The sequence below is a fragment of the Thermobia domestica genome, chromosome 3 (genome assembly GCF_964235325.1).
Source record: "Thermobia domestica chromosome 3, izTheDome1.hap1.1, whole genome shotgun sequence".
NCBI classification, from domain to species: Eukaryota; Metazoa; Arthropoda; class Insecta; order Zygentoma; family Lepismatidae; genus Thermobia; species Thermobia domestica.
The window spans coordinates 73,423,514-73,436,321 of NC_137456.1; the positions used below are offsets into that span (position 1 = coordinate 73,423,514).

Consider the following 12,808-nt stretch of genomic DNA (forward strand, 5'->3'; position numbering starts at 1 on the left):
GCAACGTTGTGTGGCTATTCTAATATCTAGTTTGGTAGCAATACGTCACGGCATGGTGTAGTCACGTGATATTTTTGGTTCCGCCTGCTTCTTACGTGCGTGATCCTACACCGAGGCATCGTTGCCAAATCGACATATTTTAATGCAACCTTGTATAGGCATACGGCAAAGGGAAGGAAAAAAAATTGCAGTTGATAACACAATTCCAGAAATATCTCACATTTAACGACTTTTGTTTATCTTTTCCTTATAACTACTGATAGGCCATCCACAGTTTCTTATTTTTCTTTCTTTAGGACATAAAGTTTTGTTTCTTGATAACTAGTTAAAGTTAATATAGTATTTAGCAGAATACTCACTACATTTTATAAATATTTGTTTTCTTCGAAATATTGCACAAATGAAAGATAAATGTCCAAAAAAATATATGCTTTGGGTATGGCCAGACAGACAGACAGTTTTTAAATAATTAATTTTCTGCATTCGAGTAGCTCTCAAATTATTCGCGATCGTTACTCAACACCGCGGAAATTCAAGTGCAAACACTGAGAATCAAACTTGAAGCCAGATTCACGAAAGACACGCGCTCACCCTTCAGTTACACGGAAGTACTAAAAATTTTACAACCACAACCTTGTAATGTTTACACTTTTTTCTGTATTTGTTTTTTTTTTTCATTCTTTATTCAAAATAATTTAAAAGAAAAAGAAGTTGCACTCAATTTTATCTTCATTGACTTCAGTGACGGCTGTTGAGAGAAGTCACATCGGTAAAAACTTGAATTTTATCTCTAAAGGTAAGAGAAGACTAATTCTTTGTTTGCTGCTTTCTGAAACTCTATAAAAGTTTTCTTCCTTCAATTTGTGGCAATAAAGTGTACATTTTTGCGGATGTAACTTCCCTCAAAAGCCGCCACTCAACATATAAGTATAATTGTCACAGCTTATTACTTAACTTTTGGGGACAATGCTGATTGCTACAAGAGAAAATGTATTTCCATCAATTTCTTCTTCTTGGTTTCCTCCACCCTAGGATTGATGGGAAGCTTGGGAGCTTACCATGGACAAATTACCTTTCAAACGCTTAATTATACGATCCTCTATATTACTTGCATATAAATTTATACATGATAATCAATATATATTGGAGTCTGTATACAATGTTCCATAATAATGTGTAAGTATTAGTTACAAGTGCTCTTTTGTAGCGACCGAGAGTTTAGTGCTGATGCCCTGAGTTCAATTTTCGGTAAAACTGCCAGAATTTTGGGCATCTTCACATTATCATAAAGCAATTAGACAGCTTCTTGTAACAGCAGCTAACAAATTTCGGTCTAGAAAGCTCAAAATAACGGAGATAGAAATCTACGTACTAACCACACATACAACCAAACTTAAAGCACTTCAACTACCATAGAGTTTACATAGTTTGTGTGTTGCAGTTAAATAATAATAATAATAATAATAATAATAATAATAATAATAATAATAATAATAATAATAATAATAATAATAATAATAATAATAATAATAATAATAATAATATAGGGAGAAGGATAAAAGAAATAAACAAAATAAAAATCTGTATCAATCAAGGTTATAGGAATATCTCTTTTACAAAAAGCATGTTATAGTACAGGTAGAAGTAAGCTTATAAAGTTGTAATCTGTGTCTGATGACTTTCTTTTATTAAGACCTTTAGAAATAAGACCATATTCCATTATTTTCGTTCGCTCCACTACACAATATAAAATTACTAACGTATTTTTTAAGTCTAAGCAATGATACTAAAAAAAGAAAACGAAAAGGCGTGTTGGGAATATGACTATTAAAATTAGATGCAAGTTGATAATTTAGTTGATTTGTGGTGAATTTATATTTTTCTTTCACAAAACACTGGGGGATTGATACAGTGATTGATTGGTTGAACGTGATTGACGTATTGATATTATTATTACAGAAGTGTCTTTTTTTGTAAGCAAGTCCTGAGACTAATGAGGAGTTTTTCTTTCTGTTTGTCTCTCTCTCTCTCTCCTTCTTTCTGTCTTTCTTTCTTAGATTCAGGTTTGGAAATGTTTCTTTCATATTTCTCGATCTTCCTCTTTGAAATGTTTTTTTCATTCTCCTCAATTCTCTCATTTTGAACACCAATAGTATATATATATATATATATATATATATATATATATATATATATATAAGATAGTGGTTGGCAACTACTGTGCCGCGCAGTGCCATAGGGCGTGTCGTGAAATTTTAGAATTTAAAAATCATATAGTATTTGGTAATTAGTTAAAATAAACTCTTAGCCAGACCGAATCATTCAACGCCGCCAACGCCAGTACTTCATAGTCATTACTTTATAGAAACTTATAGACTTATACTAGTATTTTATATCATGATTAATAAAAAATCAAACAAGAATGTCGTCAGTTAAAAAGGTTGAGAACCATTGATATAAAATATTGAAATTTCTATGTAAGGAAGACAGATGAATATCAACTCTAACCAGAAAATTGAGTTTCGTTGAATAGCAGAAATATGTATACAGCCCCTAAAGTTATGCAACCCAAAATATTCTAGTGCATAGCAGAGTAGTGCAGCTATCAGGATACAAGTACTCTTAAGAAACAAAAATTTTTAGAAAAAAATTCGTAGTAATTCTTTCGTTTTTATTTTAAAAGTTCAGAAATAAATGGACAAAAATTAAATTGTTAGGGGAACGAAGACTGGCAATAGCTCAATAGAAATAGACAATGATAGTAACTGTCTTTTATTGTCATTATTATTATTATTATTATAGAATTTAACGTCCGTTTTCCGGCAACCAGGTTCTGTAAGGCTAAAGAATTAGTCGGATGTAAAAAAAAAAAAAAAAAAAAAAAAGTAGGAGAGGAGAAAAGAAACACTATGGTGTTGTCACCAAAAAACTTTTATGATCTGGGATTTTCAGAAAATTTTCGGTAGAGGAGAGAGTTTTGTTACTGTGCCTTAATGTCAGAAGTAGTATTAATTTAATCGGAACGTAACTATTTTCATTTACCCAAAACATGTATCTATATTTATTATGAATTAAGTGAACTCTTCCAGAATATTAGTATTGTTTGTCACGCAATTTTTTTTTCAATGTAAGCACACTAGACAGATGTTTAGAAATTGAATCTGTATGACGATTTTTTTTTTAAATGGAGAGGAGCAAGATTCTCAGATTGAAATTGACGATAACTGATAAGGGTATGTATCTACGAGATAAGAGTATAGGGTCTCCCGTCTCGAAAAGGTGTTGTAAAAGTGATGTCTACACTCGACTCGGAAATTATATCTGCTTCTAGTGGAAGAGCTATCTGTCTCGTCTCAAAAATTCTGTCTTGTTGCATCGCGTGGGCAACCCTATAAAAGAGCTTAAGTAAATACACGATGCCTTTGCTATTAATAATACATAATTATTTTGTTTCTGGATCCTGATACTACAGGAAATCATAATGTCTTATGGCAGAAGAAAATTAAATAACGTATTCAAGCAATTGTCTGAGTATTGAAGCCACAATTATTTAATTTTTGCAAGTTATGTAAGTAATATTGCATCTCAAATTTATCTCTTCAGTTCAGGGTCCGGATATTCTTTAGCACTATTAGGGGAAAAGATGTGGTCACCCTATTCCTTATCTGCCGGCGGCTCAGTGATAGAGCGCTTACCTCTGGTGTATGAGGTCCCTGGTTCGATCCCCGATGAAGTAAGTTTGTGATGGACAACATCGTATTCTTGGGTTTTCTCAGGGCGCTCCCGTTTCCTCCCACATTTCATTTCACCAATCCTTCCATCTTCATTCACTTGTCTTAATCATCCATCCTCCATTAGCGAAAAAGGCATAATCGTCGGACGTTGAACTTAGAAATTTCATCTCATTTTCATTTCATTTCATCTACTGACTCCGCAAACCGACCTGATTGCACTGCATGAAAATGGGATAGGCAAAATGTTCAGATGAAACATACTAGCAGAGAAGAACATGGGAATATATTTAAACTTTAAAACTGTGTTCTTTTCATCTTGCTCCTTTTAGAACTACTATAGTTAAATTCTTCTCGTCACTTCTTAAGCATTTGTTGCTGAATGCAGAAAATACATTTCTAACAAGCAAATATATTACATAACATTCATAGTTTGTCAAAAGTTTTAAATTATTGTATAATTAAGAAATCTGTAGTTTTAATTACGTAAGACAAACAGAAGTACTTTTCAATTAACAACAGGAAAGGATTTTCTACTTTAAGTGTAAATTGCATACATTTTCTCATGATCATTATCATCATGCTCTTTCGAGTAGCCCAGTGGTAATACATTTGAGCTTTACATTCAAATAGTCGCGTTGTCATTATTCACTTGGGACCCGTACACGTCTAGCATAATCAAAGGATAATTTTATGTACAGAACTACCCCTTATCCTTCGTAAACGCTACACATGTTATATTCATTTCATTTGGTCTAGCCGCATAGATCTCAAGTTTCATTGCAGATTTGACTCATTAATAATTCATGTGTTTGTATATCCCTATTCAACACCAAGGCAGTATGAGACCTGAACCTAGAGTGTAAGGTGAAATTTGAATCACTGCAATGCGTTCAAAAATGTCAACTCTCTCATACCACGAATCCAACCTAAGACCACGTGCACAGAAGGCGCGCGCGCCGCGTGCTAGCCACTACACCAGCGGAAAGGACACTAAATGATATGTGATCAGTTAGTACCTGTACGACATTATTTTGTAGTAAGCTGCGCCAACATTTTGTCCTTTGACAATCCCCAGACAAGACTTCCCAGCTGGTTTGGTAGCTAGCGTAAATGTCTTTGGTGCGCGTGGTCCCGGGTTCGGGTCCTGATGGAAGAGCAGTAAATATGAACGCAATGTGATGATAAAGATTCCACCATAAACTGCAGGTCCACGTCTCATACAGTCCCGATGCTGAAAAGGGACACTAAACTTCAATAAACAAACGATTTATTGAAGCCTTTGAGAGAGGGAGAGGGGGAAATCTTTCACCCCCAATTATGTCATTTAGGCTAAGATTAAGGCAAGTGAATGGAAATGTAAAAATTGGTGGAATGAGAAAGTGGGAGGAAACAGAAGAATCCCAAGAAACACACGGGCACGACGTTGTCCACCCCAAACTTAATTGACCGCGGGTCGAACCAAGGACCCCACAGATCAGAGGTAAGCGCTCTCCCACTGAGTCACGGTGCTCCCTAAATCAGAGAGGGAATTATATGTTCCTTTTTTTTAGAAAAAAAAAATAATCAAGAAGCCTCATTATTAATGAGACTCGAAATGTATTTTATTCAAAGTAAACTTGAGGATTTTCGTGGGAGTTCTAACCCACAATTATCTGCATTATATGACCTCATTTGCACACTTTGCAGCTACTTTTAATTTTATATTTATGTAAGGAGTTGCTTAGCATTGCATGCACATATATACACTGAACTACAGAACTCACATTATCTAACACATTTCCACATATTAAGAAGTACAATAAATGTCACAAGGTATTAGTCATATTATATATATATATATATATATATATATATATATATATATATATATATATATATATATATATATGTGTGTGTGTGTGTGTGTGTGTGTGTGTGCGTGCGTGCGTGCGTGTGACTGTTTATACATATACCGGGGGAAAACATATAGAAGCTAATGTAAACTATTTTTATAGTATTGTCCTTTATTTGATTTGATTTGATTCAAGTTTTAGCAGCAAGGCTATATGAGACGTGAACCTACAGCTTAACGTGGAATTCGAACCATATGAGCTCCCGTCGGGAGTCGAACCTAGATCTCCGATGTAAATGGCACGTTCCCTAACCGCATTATCCTTTATAATAGCGGCATGGTTGGTAAAATAAAATTTACGTTTTGATTTTTAAATGTTATATAAAACGCTTTAACCACGGTAGAAATTCAGCATATATCTTCTTGAACACATGGATTAGCTATCGTGAAAAAGTGGGATTTAACTAATAATAATAATAATAATAATAATAATAATAATAATAATAATAATAATAATAATAATAATAATAATAATAATAATAATAATAATAATAATAATAGGGGCCGCGGTGGCTCAGTGGTAGAGTATTCACTTCTGATACGTGGGGTCCTTGGTTCGATCCCAACTTGTGCCAAGTTAACTTTGTGGTAGGCCTATAAAATACCATGTGCGTCGGTTTTCTTGGAGTTTTCCGGTTTCCTTCCACTTTATTCACTCCACCATTCTATTCATTTCTAAGCATCACCGTCTCCTTTAGCTTAGCCGGCATAAGCGTGGGACATAAAACTTAGATTTCATTTCAATAATAATAATAATAATAATAATAATAATAATAATAATAATAATAATAATAATAATAATAATAATAGTTGGGCGGAAATAATGAAGTTGAAAGCACATTAGTACTATATTTTAGAACTTCCGGGTTCGACTTCTGGCACCACTGATTTTCTGCATTTAATTCCCTGAACGTCTTCAGGCAAGTTTGAAGATACTTTTGAATCGAGGCCAAAGGTATTTTCTTCCCCCATTCCTTAGCTCAGAGCAACAAAGTGTAAGAGTGAGACTGTGGTAGTCCTTAAGTTGCTGGACACGCCCACAAAGAGTTAAAAAAAAAAAAAAAAAAAATGAAATACTAATGAAACTGTAAAATACGTTTTGCAGCAAAGCTTGATGGGAAATGCTTTAGTTTATATTCTGTATCATATGCCGGTTCAAACAATAGCTGCATCATGGTTATTTTTTGCACAATTAAAATAACAAGGGATAATAGAGAACTACAGATGGTTTTTTTACAAATAATAATAACAATAATATAGTTATTATTATTATTCATAAAATAAGCCAATTATCTTGAGTTCGTATTCAGATATATGCACAATCATATCAACTTATGATCCCCTACTTTTCTCGTATTCATTCAAAGCAAACATTCCGGGGGAAGTTCCGATGTAATTGTAACGAGGTTGTGGTAAGAATAAACTATTATCTGATATTTCATAATAACACATCCCGTTTCTCAGAGTTTTGCATGATAACACATAATACACATTTGCATAACAGAATGCACATGCTACTAATACATTTATGTAATATATATTAAAGAAAAATAGTAGCAAAAAAATAGGTACTCACCCTCTTTATTGAATAACTTATGAATGTCTCGTTTTTCCGCAGTGTCGTTTCTTCTCTTTTTTTAATTATTTTTTTTAAATCGTTTTAAGCGTCTTTTTTTAATAGTTGAATTTCGTATAAAAGTACAAAAATACAAAATACTGTCCGATTTTTCACAATTTACTAATGTACAAACCCTCACCCGTCCTCGCGTAGCAGTGACAGTAAGCGGTATTGAGTTTTGTCGTCTGCTATATAACGAAGTCTCACGTTTTACGTATCCTTCCGCCTGACGTCACGGCTACGCAACGCAGCAGATGAGCTAGCATTAACCACTTCCAGAGGCAATCAATAGGTATTTGATACCTTGAGACAACATGTTAATTAAAGGTAAAATCAACTGTGAACATAAACTTTTGATAAGTGATCCGTACATAAAACTGAACGACACATATTCGGAACTACTTTTCCAAGGGGAGAATTTCTTTTTGAGAGGAACAAGACTACATACGGGATGATCACTGCGGTGGAATAAGGGTGATGCATGTTGAGAAACTAGACGCGATTTACCGTGCTGTAAATCAGCTGATTCTTGCAACCAGCTGGTGTTTGTATACAATTCCATATACTATACATAGTTTGTTATAGTGACTATGCATTAATTCCAATAGCTTATTCCTGTTTGATTTTGCTTCAATGATGACATGATTAAAAAAAGAAAAAGGTACGGTAAGATCGATAACGTCCTCAGCTGCTGATAAAGGTTCAATTCCTGTACTCCCTTGGTGTGCATTGAACACACTACATAAACTCCTAAATTTACTGTGGAAGGAACCAAGATATCTTTAATTAGGCCTTTTGCTATTGATATTATGTTTTGGTATTCATTATGTATACAACTACTAGTAGGGGGCGCGGTGACTCGGTGGTAGAGCGTCCACCTCTGGTGCATGGGGTCCTTGGTTCGATTCCCGCTCGCACGAAGTAAGCATTGTGGTGGACAAACACCGTGTGGGTTCTCCCGTTTCTCGGGGTTCTCCCGTTTCTTCCCACTTTCTTCATTCCAAAATTTAATTTATTCTCATCATTACCGTCTCTTTTAGGCTAGCCTGCATAACCATGGAACGTAAAACTTAAAGATTTCATTTTATTTCGTTTCATGACTACAGTAGTACTATTATCTTTCCAATGGTATAGTGCCTAACGTTCGCGAGTTTGGTGCATACGATCCCATGTTCGATTCTCAGTGAACAGCATTGAATCAGAGATGGTGTGGGTCAATGAAAGCTTGACGCATGACTTACTGACACACCATCCACCGTGACCCATCGACCCACTGGACCCACCATAACTCACCCTGACCCACCACCAACAAAACCCATTGCTTCCACTCTGACTCTTGATTTACGCTCTTCTCTTAACTGAATAAAGAGTTTACACTTGCAACAAAACAAATCTGAGAAGTTATCACTAATCGGAGCTTAAATTTCTACGGTCAATCGTTCAGGCATCAACCACTCTGTTATAATACCGGTGGATCTGACCTGCAAGATATATAAAATGATGAAGTGTTTGTCACGGGCCATATTACGATGAATTTCAATTTAATTATCACATATAATTATTTCCTTCTTGAATTACATATACTTTTCAATAAAAAATAGGATGAAATTCGAAAGTCTCAAATCAACACAGACCAACTTAAAGGAAGGAAAAAAAAAAGACTGTGTCTCGAAAGCCAACAAGTCCTATTGCTATTACAATCACGAATATCAATATCCAAATTGTGCCTAAAGTTTATTTGTCAGTTAGGTATGCTCATCTTAGCTAAGTAAACAGAAACAAATGAAAAAAGAAGAAAAATGGAGGCCTTGAAAGTAAATCGTAGACAAATTTACCAGTGTTCAGAAAATGCTGTCTACAATGCACTGGACAGAGCGAGTCGGTGGGTCAGAGTGAGTCACGGAGGGGAGTGTGTCGCAGTGGGTTACATTCTGTTGACCCACGACCCACTGATAAATCTTGACCCACTTGACCCATGACCTACTGACCCACTCCATCTCTAAATTGAGTGTACTGCAGTCAGACCTTCTTCCAGAAAGTTTTGTCCGGGCTGGTGGAGACAAAATCAAATCGCGAAGAGGTTGCACTGGGACACGATTTGCTAAAATACTTCCCTTGCAGACGGACGAAATTTAAGTTATTTTAGCTTCGGGCCAAACCTTCAAGAAGTATGCCTTAAAAAAAAAAAAACATTAGTTTGGATTCTACTTTAAACTATAGATCCACGTCTCATGGAACATCGGTGCTGAAAAGTTACGCTAAATTTTAACAAACAACAAAAGAACAACTACTGTGGTGGGCACGATGATTGAGTGGTAAGGAGCTCATTTCTTGTGCAAGAGATCAATAGTTCAATCCCAGGTCATGTGAGATTGTGGTGGACAATACCGTGTCTTCTGGTTTTGTCTAGGCTCTCTTGTTTCCTTCAAATTTGCATTTCACCAATTCTATCATAATGAATCACTTCACTCGTCATAAACTTAAAGATTTAATTGTTTTGCCATTACTATTACTATTAAACTTTATGACAAAAATTTGTCAGGGTAGGAGATGTATAATGTAAAAGTCCTGCACTGGAACACTATTTTGATATGTATATGCTTACGTCATTTCAGTACAAAATAAATACTCTTTAGTCTTGCACTATTCTTTTTAAATATAACAGTGTAATAACAGTGTAAGACTAAGGCGTATTTAGTTTGTACTGAAACGACGTAAGAAAAATTGGTCAGGAAGAAGAAAAGAAAGTAATAAGTTTTATAGTTTGTGTTTATAGTTTACATCAAAGCCACTAGAGGCTGTAGTTGATAATGAATATGGTGACTACGAAAGTAGAGCATATGTTCTGTATAATGGAATTTGCACGAACAGGGTTTGTCATAACAGTGCAGAGACATTTTCGTACAAAATTCAAAAATTGAGCGCCGTGTAGGAGTTGCATTTCACACTGGGAGCAGAAGTTTGAACTTACTGGATGTTCGTGCGAAGACACATTGGGACGTGTTTGATAGAAACTGAATTATCGGTTCAACGTCTCTCGAGTTAGCCAGGGTACTCATGTCCAAGAGCGCCGATCCTGGGAGGACCGTAGGGGCCAGGGCCCCCAAACTTCATGTGGCCCCCCACATTGTACTCATAAATATACAATATTTGGCATAATTTGAATGCAATTTGTCTTAAAATCCTCATATATGCCTTCTTCATCTGAATGGGGACCCCCAAATTTACAGAGAAAGTCTAACATTTGTAATGTTTACGAAAACTCACAACCATCCTTTCTTCTTTCCGACTAATTTTGTTTTTGTGCATCCTTTCAGTACAAAATAAATATGCCTAAGTTCTGCACCATTCTTTTTGAACAACTCAGTATCGTTTTTTTGACATTGCTTGCTAAAACACGTGCACAAAATTGACATGTAATTACAGGACTGTTGGGCAACTCCGGGAGGGCAAAGCCACTGCGAATGTATAGCTGGAATAAATAATGATTATTACTATTATATTGTGCGACCAAGTAGCAAATACCCATGCTTTCAGCGCGAGCGATCCTCTAGTTTTCTGATAGGAATACTAAGACTCGGCTCAAAACCCAAGAAGTGGTTCGGATTCTATTTTAAGACTAGGTACAAATTAATCAGAGGACAGCATAGCCAAAGCCGAGGCGTAGTACAGGCAGACCTGAGCATGTGCTAGACTAAGATCTCTCCAATGTTGTCACTGAAACATACGATCAATATTTTAGTAATAGGCGCATATTGATCAGAGGGCAGCATAACCAAAGTCTAGGTGTAGTACAGACAGGCCTGAGCATGTGCTAGACTAAGACCTCTCCAATGTTGTCACTGAGACATACGATCAATATTTTAGTAATAGGCGCATATTGATCAGAGGGCAGCATAGCCAAATCCTAGGCGTAGTACAGACAGACCTGAGCATGTGCTAGACTAAGACCTCTCCAATGTTGTCACTGAGACATACGATCAATATTTTAGTAATAGGCGCATATTGATCAAAGGGCAGCATAGCCAAAGCCCAGGCGTAGTACAGACAGACCTGAGCATGTGCTAGACTAAGACCTCTCCAATGTTGTCACTGAGACATACGATCAATATTTTAGTAATAGGCGCATATTGATCAGAGGGCAGCATAGCCAAAGCCTAGGCGTAGTACAGACAGACCTGAGCATGTGCTAGACTAAGATCTCTCCAATGTTGTCACTGAGACATACGATCAATATTTTAGTAATAGGCGCATATTGATCAGAGGGCGGCATAGCCAAAGCCCAGGCGTAGTACAGACAGACCTGAGCATGTGCTAGACTAAGGCCTCTCCAATGTTGTCACTGACATATGCAATCAATACACTCAGAACTCTCCGCATTTTCCCCTGCCTCGCCTTGGATGTACTGTTCTCGGGGTATTCTTCCCATAACTTTTGTTATGTTCATAATTAACTGAATAACGGTAAATAATATGACAGTTATGGAAAATAGGTTATTTCATACTTGAAGATTGCCATTAAATTATCTAACCGCGGAATTCAGAGACCCATCATGTGGAATATGAATTCAAATGCCTGACAATATAAGACCACAAACCATATGTTATAGATTTTTGGGTTATATTAAGAGAAGACTTGAGACAATTGTGTATAAGTTAATAACAGTTGCTAGATATTATATACTTTACTTGCTGATTATTATTATTTAAAAAAAAAATATTGTCTTCAAGTTAAAAGTAAAGTAAAATTCACTACCCTTCCCTTTGTTTTTGAGACATGCCATGAAAGTGCAAGGGCTATGAGTTCAGATAAAACTCTAAACCTTACATATTTCCAACTGGCCATTTTGTGACGTAGGAGAGAGCTTTTCCAATCTAAAAAAAAAAAAAAAAAAAGCTAGAGCAAAGGAGAAGAGGGGGTGAGGTATAAGAATGGAATAAGCAAGTGTTGGCAGTAAAGGCGTAGTAGTCATGGTTCCACAAGTAGTACGATAGCAGAAAAGCAGACAGAAAAGTAGGCATGAGCACGAGACAAGATTTGTGGCTGTCTCGTCTCGAAAATGTGCTATAAAAACGATGTCTCGACTCGAAAAATGTATATTTCTCTATTGGAAGAGCTGTGTCTCAACTCGAATTTTGTCAGGAAAATCCTGTCTCGACTCGTCTCGTGCGCATCCCTACAGAAAAGAGAGGGACATGAGATAGGAGAATGGAATAAACAGGTGTTGGCAGTGTACACCTTTTTCCAGAGGACAGAGTAACTTAGTTTAATTTATACTACGGAAAATACGTCGGACATAGTGTAGGATCTAGACTTCCATGACTACATAGTTGAGACTTGAGACATGGCTGGATGCGAATGAAGTACATTAACTTACGTAAGTAGTATATCGCTAATTTATTCTATATTAACTGCAACCAGTGGCGATGGCGTACCCAGAAGTTCATCAAGGGGAGTTCAAGGACTCAATCTCACATAGTTTTAGGACAAGATTGTTTTTTGTATACATAACTTATTCTATTAAATGTTTATTTTTTCACATTATCTTGCTCAAAGAGAGTTGAC

The 12,808-nt window shown here is 35.9% G+C and overlaps 1 protein-coding gene across 1 annotated transcript in view; it reads right to left on the reverse strand.

The window, feature by feature from the left end:
* LOC145680510 (protein Tob1-like) overlaps positions 1-7,400 on the reverse strand; it is a 172,466-nt gene extending 165,066 nt beyond the window's left edge. The window contains exon 1 of the mRNA XM_081751104.1: positions 7,202-7,400. The gene's annotated coding sequence lies outside the window, so the exon portion shown is untranslated. The remainder of the gene's footprint in view (positions 1-7,201) is intronic.
* Positions 7,401-12,808: the final 5,408 nt, after the last annotated feature.